The 8137-nt window shown below is 45.8% G+C and overlaps 1 pseudogene; it reads right to left on the reverse strand.

Annotated features, from left to right (window-relative positions):
• Positions 1-25: 25 nt before the first annotated feature.
• Positions 26-3114, reverse strand: LOC127785145 (F-box/FBD/LRR-repeat protein At1g13570-like; annotated as a pseudogene).
• Positions 3115-8137: the final 5023 nt, after the last annotated feature.

The following is an 8137-nucleotide window of genomic DNA, read 5'->3' on the forward strand; positions in this document are numbered from 1 at the left end:
CTTAGGGCGTGTTTAGATCTATTGGTGTAAAGTTTTGGCGTGTCGGATATACGGACACATATTTGAAATATTAAACGTAGACTAATAATAAAACAAATTACAGATTCCGCCTGTAACTGTGAGACGAATTTATTAAGCCTAATTAATCCGTCATTAGCAAATATTTACTGTAGCACCACATTGTCAAATCATGGGGCAATTAGGCTTAAAAGATGTCTCGTAATTTATACGCGATCTGTGTAATTAGTTATTTTTTCATTTATATTTAATATTCTATATATGTATCCAAATATTCGATGTGAAAGGGTGAAAAGTTCTGTCAGGTGATCTAAACAGGGCCTTAGATAAACTTGGTTTGTGCTACTGACTACAGAGAGTCAAACATTTAATAACTACTGTGATAACTTAGAAAACAAATGGTTATGGTTCATCAAAAAGTTACACAATGGCTAGTAATTAGGATTAGATAATACCTAACCACCACCAGCATGGCACCGGCTGCATGGTTCCAACACATTTAACTTCACATTGGTGGGAATTTTCCCCTCGATGTATCCTCTGATAGCCAAGACTGCTCTAGGGGATTCTGTGAGAACACCCTGGCTCACAGGAAAGCATTCATCAGAACTGTCTTCAGAACACCTAGCATTGCCATGAGTGGTGTCCAATTCAAGGCGCTCAAGTGACGTTGTGTTCTCAACAATATGGCATGTTAGCTCGACCAATCTCTTCGCGGAGCAGAAGCCGCTGATCGTCACGGACTTGAGGTGTTCATGGTGATATTCTGGCATCTGTCTTAGATGTGAGGAACTCTCAAAGATTGATTCATGCTCCATGCTTTCCTGATATATCTGAAGATGAAAAAAGACATATACTTGAATCAGTACTTCTACCGTGGTAACATATATTTTTGTGGATGAAGGGAACGTTGCACAGAGCCTTACATCCAAGACGAATACCTCCAACAAAGGAGAAGCATCAAAAAATGAAACCAGAGAAAAATAGTCATAGGCTCGAGAAAAGGTCCATGCAAAAAGAGAAATAGTCAGATGCTTGAGGTACAGAAGTTTGGTTGGTAGCATTGGTGTGTCGACCATCTGCATAAAGATATCTCAGAATAGTCACTCAAAGGTATAACCAATGTATATACTGTACATTTTGCATAGTCTATAATAATGAAAGTTTAGTTTATACCTCGCAGTGTGAAGCTACGGCAAGAGTTTCAACATTTGGCACAATGGATGGAAGATCTGAACGAGCATAACATATGATGTTTGAACTGCACATGTATAGATTCTTCACTTGCGATGATTCCACAAGTGAGAGTTTTACCTTGTTTCCACTAAAGGAAAAACTGGAGAGGTTAGGGGCTTTGCTCTCTATCACCTGAACCCTCTTGCATTCCAAAACGTTCAGGCAGTTAAGCCGCTGCAGCACACAAGGCATCTTAAGGCTGACTATCTTTTTGCAGTACTTGAGTTCCAACTGCTCCAAAACAAACGAGTTGGAAAGGAGGCATGCTAACTCATCCACAAGACAGATGCAGCCTTTTGAGGTTTCTTAATGGGCCAAGTTCAATTGTGGGATGAAAGGCACAATTGCCAAGCTCAAGACACCGAATTGAGTATGCAATCTTGTCAGAGAAAAGTGAGCATGGGAAGTTGAACTGTGGCTTGTTTCCAGACAGCATAACTGTGATTTCTTCAATCCCTGGTGTAATGGCAAACTGAAGCCAACTATCGATATAATCACAGTTATCTAACTTGCAGTGGACTGAAAGCTTGAATCTCTTCACACCAATGCCCGAGTGGTTTTTAAGGATGTGGTCAACTTTGCTGGTGAAATCTGTTTCACAAGCATTATCATTCAATCCTAGTGCATCTTCGTTAAAGGTGAGGTTGGGATGACATCTCCAGGATCGTAGGAAGGCACGAGACAAACTTGCAGCACGGGCAGCATCTCGCATTGGCATCAGGGAAAGTATATAACTCCAGATGTCCTGCAGACACCATCATGGGATAACATTTCAACATTGCAATTATAAACCTAAATGGCTACTTTGATTAGAGAGAAACATGAATAGAACCATATGGCGTATCATTTTTTTTCAACCCCAGGAGTACTGCACATGATTTCTCAAGGTGCGTTGCATTAGATAGGCATGTTGTGCATTAGAATGGCGCATAAATTAAGCATTGCGTAGAGCTGTTTTCCTTTAACAGTGTTGGTAGTTTAATATAGTTTAGGTAGGTCTCTGGTCCTCTTTAGAGTCTTAAAAGGACACTAGCAAGGGCACATACTTAAGAATGGAATGCATAGTAGAATTTTGAAATGTTCCAATTAATTCATAGATTTTTTTTTTTAAAAAAACAGTGTATGCAGTGCAGTACCTCTGGAAGAGTTACCCCTGAATTTGTCATCATTTTACCACCCTGGGAATCATCATCTTGTTGGCAGGGTGAGTACTTCCTTCTCACCGATTTAGTAATTGATCCTCCTTCTGCATATCATGCATTGTAATAGATAATTTCAGACATTAACAGAAGAGAACAACAGATTCAACCTCACAAACGAGTCATATAGAAATCCAAAATGTTTCCTTATCCAACTTTTGCGCGAGAATGCTGATGAATTCACCAAACCAAATTCTTCCAATTTTAGAGAAACAATTCACCAAACCAATCCAATTTTCCATTCTGGAAAAATACTGGCCGCAATCTCCCAAAAAAAGTCCGAGCAGCACATCACACACAACGCACCGGAGAGATGAAGTGCAGAGAGGCCGAGGGGAAAGCGCTTACTGCGGGCTTTGTTTCGCCGGCGACGGCGCTCCCGCCGGATGGAGATGAGCCGGTTCAGCGCGAGCAGGGCCATGGCGGCGTACGCGGGATCGAGCCGAGGAAATCGAGAGCACCCCGAGGCGGCCCACCTCTCTCCTCCCTGCCCCTCTCCTACCTACGAAGATCGAGGCGCGAGGTCGGGGAGGGGGTAGAGATCCAGGGCATCCACCCGCGCGCGATCTCGGCTTCGGTCTGCGCCGCCGCCGGAGGAGGAAGAATGCGGCGCGGCGGAGGCCGGCGCCGTCGCGGCTGGAGAGGCGAGACGAGAAGGAAGATACCGAACTCGGTACAGGCCGCAGAGGTTGCAAATAGCCAAGGCCCGGCCCACGAGCCCCCTATAGAAGCCCACGCTTAATTTTGAGTAAATTACACTTTGACCATCTTTTATTACCCAAATTTTACTTTGGACCACCTTTAAACCTATCTTTTCAATATGGATCAGGTAAATTTAGCATTGTTATGGTTTGGATTACCCTGAACATCTTTTCTCGCCATATCTACCTTTCTTTTTGGCAAATACATCGACCATGCATGGATGAGTTAACCCGTATACCAGAGCCGATGTGTTTAAGGTCGTTGATGTGTACTGAAAAAATCGTTTGGGGGTGATCCAAACTGCAAATTTACCTATTTTAAATTGAAAAGATAGAAGGTTTAAAGGTGGCCAAAGTGAAACTTAGATAATAAAATGTGGCCCAGAACGCAATTTACTCAATTTTTTTGCCCCAAAATGGGCCACTGGGGACATTCTTGCCCAGCACGGTTGGGCTGAGGCCTAGCTGTAACCGCTCACTTGGGCCAACTGCTCAATATTCTCGTGCTCCCCTGGCGAAATTCAAATTTTGATTTCTCCTTTCCAGAATTTCTTCTCCAGCACGGCTCCCTACCGGCTATAAAATGCCGGCTCGCAACCGCGTCCTCTCCGCCATTCCCACACCTCGACGCGATGAAGAAGAAGAGCGGCGCCGCCTCTCTCGGGGAGGCCGAGACCTCGCGCGCCGTCGTCTCGCCCGCGCGCGCCTCCTCCTCCTCCGTCGCCGACGCGCCTGCGCACGCCTCCAGCATCGCCACGAAGACCTCCTCTGTCGCCGCAGTCGCGATGGAGATGAGCGCCGCCGCCTCGCTCGCGGTCGCGCCCGCGCGCGCCCCCAGCGTCACGACGAAGATCCAGACTCCGGATGACGCTCCCCCATGCCGGCCACCTCTGCCTCCGTCCTCTCCGTCGCGGTCTCCACCTTCGCGGACTTCGAGCCCGTCTTCTTCAGCAATGTCGAGCCGCACCCGCACGCGGTGAAGGTGCTCGCCGTTCGCGAGCTCAAGCACGCGCCCGCGCTCCTCCACCTTCTCGAGTCCGCGTCGTCCGACCATGGGTGTAAGATCGTCGGCCTCCGCCTCGTGGAGAACCTGTCCAAGCTCGACGCCCTCCTCGCCGTCGTGAGCGAGGGTGTCATCCCGCTCCTCCTCAACGACCTCCGCGACCCAGACGCCAACCGGGAGCTTCGCCGCTGCGCCCAGAGCATCCACCGCGTCGGCCGCCTCATCGGAGGCTACGCGCGCCGCAAGTCGAAGGTTGGCTCCTCAAAAACCTGCAGGCCACCGTTCCCTCCCGCATCGCCACCATGAGGACTCACCGCATCGACCTCGCGCGCGCGCCCCCGCCTGATCACCTCGCGAGATCACGCCGCGGCCGGTGATCGCCTCATCGACGAGGATTGAGTACGTCACCCTGATCCCCATCGCCCCTGACCTGATGTTGAACAATAACACTGCAATTGCCGCCCCCGTGGAATCGTACAGATGTCTAATCGAACAGCAGTAGATAGCTTTTACCTTTTTTTTTCTGCATTTTTAGTTGCACAAGCAATAATCAGCATTGGCTTCATATGATTCACTACATTGTATCCTATTGCTATGGGGAGATCACATAAGCTTGTCAACTTCTGATTGATAGTTCCATACTATACTGAAAATTGGTAATTGTGATAAGCATTGTCTCACTTGTGACCAATACTGACTGAAAGGTGTAGATGCATTGGAGCATATATGGTTGTTAGTGGTAGTGCATTGTTGTAGTAGCTTTGACCCCCAGGTTGTGCCTCTTAATTAGGATCAGTGAATACGCCATTGGACCAGCTTGTTCTTGTGTGCCCCATTCGCAGCTACTGAATTCCATTTTCTTGTCATGCTAAATACTAATCTGCTGGGGTTCGTTAAATAATGATCTGTTGGGAAGGGTTCATGGGTTTTTGTTATGTCTTATGGGAAAAGTTTGGAAGGTAATCCAGTTTTGTACTCCAGCAATGGAGGATATGTTTTCTCCTATGAAAACATCACGCCCTGATTACAACTTCTTAGCAGTTAGCACTCTGCTTGCATCCAAAAATTGTCATACTCGGTTAATGATTTTGAAGGAAGTGTGTCCATTCCTACCCTTATGAATAACTGCTAATTAACCCAGAAACTTTACTTGTAGCAGTTGGTTTTATTTATCAAAATGTGAATCCTGTTGAAAGTTAATTAACGCAGCAGTGTCTGTAGCTGTATTACTGTAACATTTAAGGGCAATTGTGTGGTTTAAGAATATGTTTGTTGATCTAGCTGTTTCCATGGTTTAGGCTCATCATCCTTAAATTGCAGATCAATGCCCTTTGCTATGAGTAAGTGGCTCAAAATTTGTTTTCATTGTGAAGTTGCAAAAGTAAATTGGGCCGTTTGCTGGTGATCTGTGCAGGGACTCAGTTATGCTTCTAACCTTTGGCAGTATTTTTGTTGGATGCATGCACATTACAAATTACCACATGTCCACATTTGTCCCAAATCTATTATACTGTTCTCCATTGCTTGCTGCCGGCAGTTTGTAAATCTTGAAATGAAGTTGGTTTGACAATTTCATAAAAAAAAATTGTCTGGACAAGAATATACTAAATTCCCTTTTTGAAGTGCTATGTTTTTTTTTTCCTTGGTGAGGTTTTGAAGTGCTATGTTCTTCGCACATCGTATTTATTTGAAGAAGATCTCAAGGTTGTGACTGAAGCTAGAGTAGGACAAGTTCTGATGACTCTAATGTTAGTTCTGATTGGCATTTGGGAGTATTGTAGTTCCAGTTTGTGTTTTTTTTTTTTCATAAGTTAGTGTCTTCGTCCACAAATAAATCTTTGGTTAATACCTGAGATGTTAGCTAGCTGCCTAATTAAACTCCACTTGCGATAGAAATTGATGGTAATATATTGTTGCAACATCACATCACTGGATTTTACTGTATTCATTTCCTTGCAGTACTTCTGTAAGATTTGCTCGTTTAGCTAATGAAAAAAAGGAGTATATCAAATACAAACTTGTTTTCGTTGAATGATAGCATAACATCGACTCGTAACTGCAGTTTAAAGAATGGTAACATCTTAACCTATTTTCGTTGAATTATTTATCATTGTTCGAAGGGTCTAATTCTCGTGGCAGAAAAAAAAAAACTCAAGTCAATTTTTTAGACGGCCAGTATGGCCTCGAGATTGCCATTACACCTCCCCACGCACAACCGCACGAATGCTCGCCGGCGCCGCCCTGCACCACGCTCGGCCTCGGTGGCCGGCCGAAAGCTGTCAACGAGATGCGCTAGTAGCACAGTGGCAGGGGTCGCTGGCATGCACCCCGCTGGCCCGGGTTCGATCCTTGTCGAGCGCGCTCACCAGGGGAAATATTTACCTCTTCCTTCTTAAAACCATTGACTCCAAGTCCTTCCTTGGGTCCAACCTTTGGCCCGGCTAAAAAAAAGCTGTCAACGGCGTAGGTGAGATACGTCTCCCCCTCTCTCTTCCGTCGTCATATTCGCCGTCGCTGAGCTTCCATTCCCACGGCTCCGGTAGCGTCCCCGCCGCCTCGCCTCCCAAGGCCCTCTAAACCCCGAGGTTGAAGGACCACATATATATTATCAGTGATCAGTAATGCATTGACAGTCCTGATAGATTTCGATCAATTATTAGTCAGTCATATTGAAATAGTAAAGGCAGCAGTTGCAAATAGATTGCAGCCAAAAATGGAGGGTCTTTTTAGCAATCTTCATTGTACCACCCAATGAGAAGATTGCAGCATTATCAGATGTAGTAAGTACAAAAAATGCAACGGAGCAAGACCCACATCGGTAGCAACATCTAACATTTCAGCCAAATGTGGTCGCTTTTATCCAACCTTCGGTGGAAGAGATCAAGGCGAGATCTTGAACATCTTCGGGGAAGCCTCTAGCCTAAAGGCAACCTTTGCCAAATGCACTGCTCTGCCGATTCAATGCTCCGAGGAAATTCTCAGTTCGGTGGTGAGGGAACTTCCTTGTCCTGTTGCTTTGTTCCCGTGCAAATATCTGGGGCTGCCTCTATCCATCTTCGAGCTGAAAAAGGAAAGATCTCCAACCCCTTGTCGACAAAGTGGCCAACCGCTTACCCCTTTGGAAGGCTGAACAGATGGCACCGATTGGGCGCATTACCATGGTTAAATCGGTACTGAGCTCAATTCACATCTACTTTCTCATCACCATTGATCCTCCAAAATGGGTGATCAAAGGGATCGACAAATTTTGACATGGCTTCCTTTGGGGGGGCAGGGCCTCCCCTCGAGGTGGACATTGCAGGGTCACCTGGGCCAAGGTTTGCTCCCCAACTGATTATGGCAGCCTGGGTGTGCTAACTTGGAACTCATGGGAGTGGCTCTTCGCTCTCGTGGGATCTGGTCGCAGCGCACTGCTGAGGATAAACCTTGGCAAGGTCTGTCCATCCCGAGTTGACAGAAGGAACTTAGCTTTGTTGCAGCCTCGATTTCCTGTCAGGTGGGCAATGGGGATTTGATTTGGTTTTGGGAAGATCGCTGGCTGGATGGCTCGTGCATTCGCTCGCTTGCGCTGGCTTTGTATGACTGTGTTCCAGTGCGCGTCTGGTGCTGCAGAACGGTTGTGGAAGGTCTGCTCAACAGAAGATGGATCCATGATATCCAGGGTGCCCTGAGGACACAGGCTATCCTAGACCGGATTTGCTAATTCACGCACGCGCCAGCTGTCACCTCCCCACACGCTGGTTTTTCCCTTTTTTTTCACCTTTTTTCTTTTCCCCTCCTTCATGCCGGTTTTTCCGTTTTCTTTTTCGCGTTTTTTTCCTTTTTTTGCAGTTTTTTTCAGATTACTTTTTTAAATCTTTAGCACACGTGTTTTTTCAAATGTTATTGATTTGAAAGTTTTTAAATCTTGACTTGAAAATTTTCAAATCTGGATTTGAAAATTTCAAATCTCGAGTTGAAAGTTTTCGAATCTGAGTTGA

The sequence above is a fragment of the Oryza glaberrima genome, chromosome 9 (assembly GCF_000147395.1).
Source record: "Oryza glaberrima chromosome 9, OglaRS2, whole genome shotgun sequence".
In the NCBI taxonomy this organism is placed as follows: domain Eukaryota; kingdom Viridiplantae; phylum Streptophyta; class Magnoliopsida; order Poales; family Poaceae; genus Oryza; species Oryza glaberrima.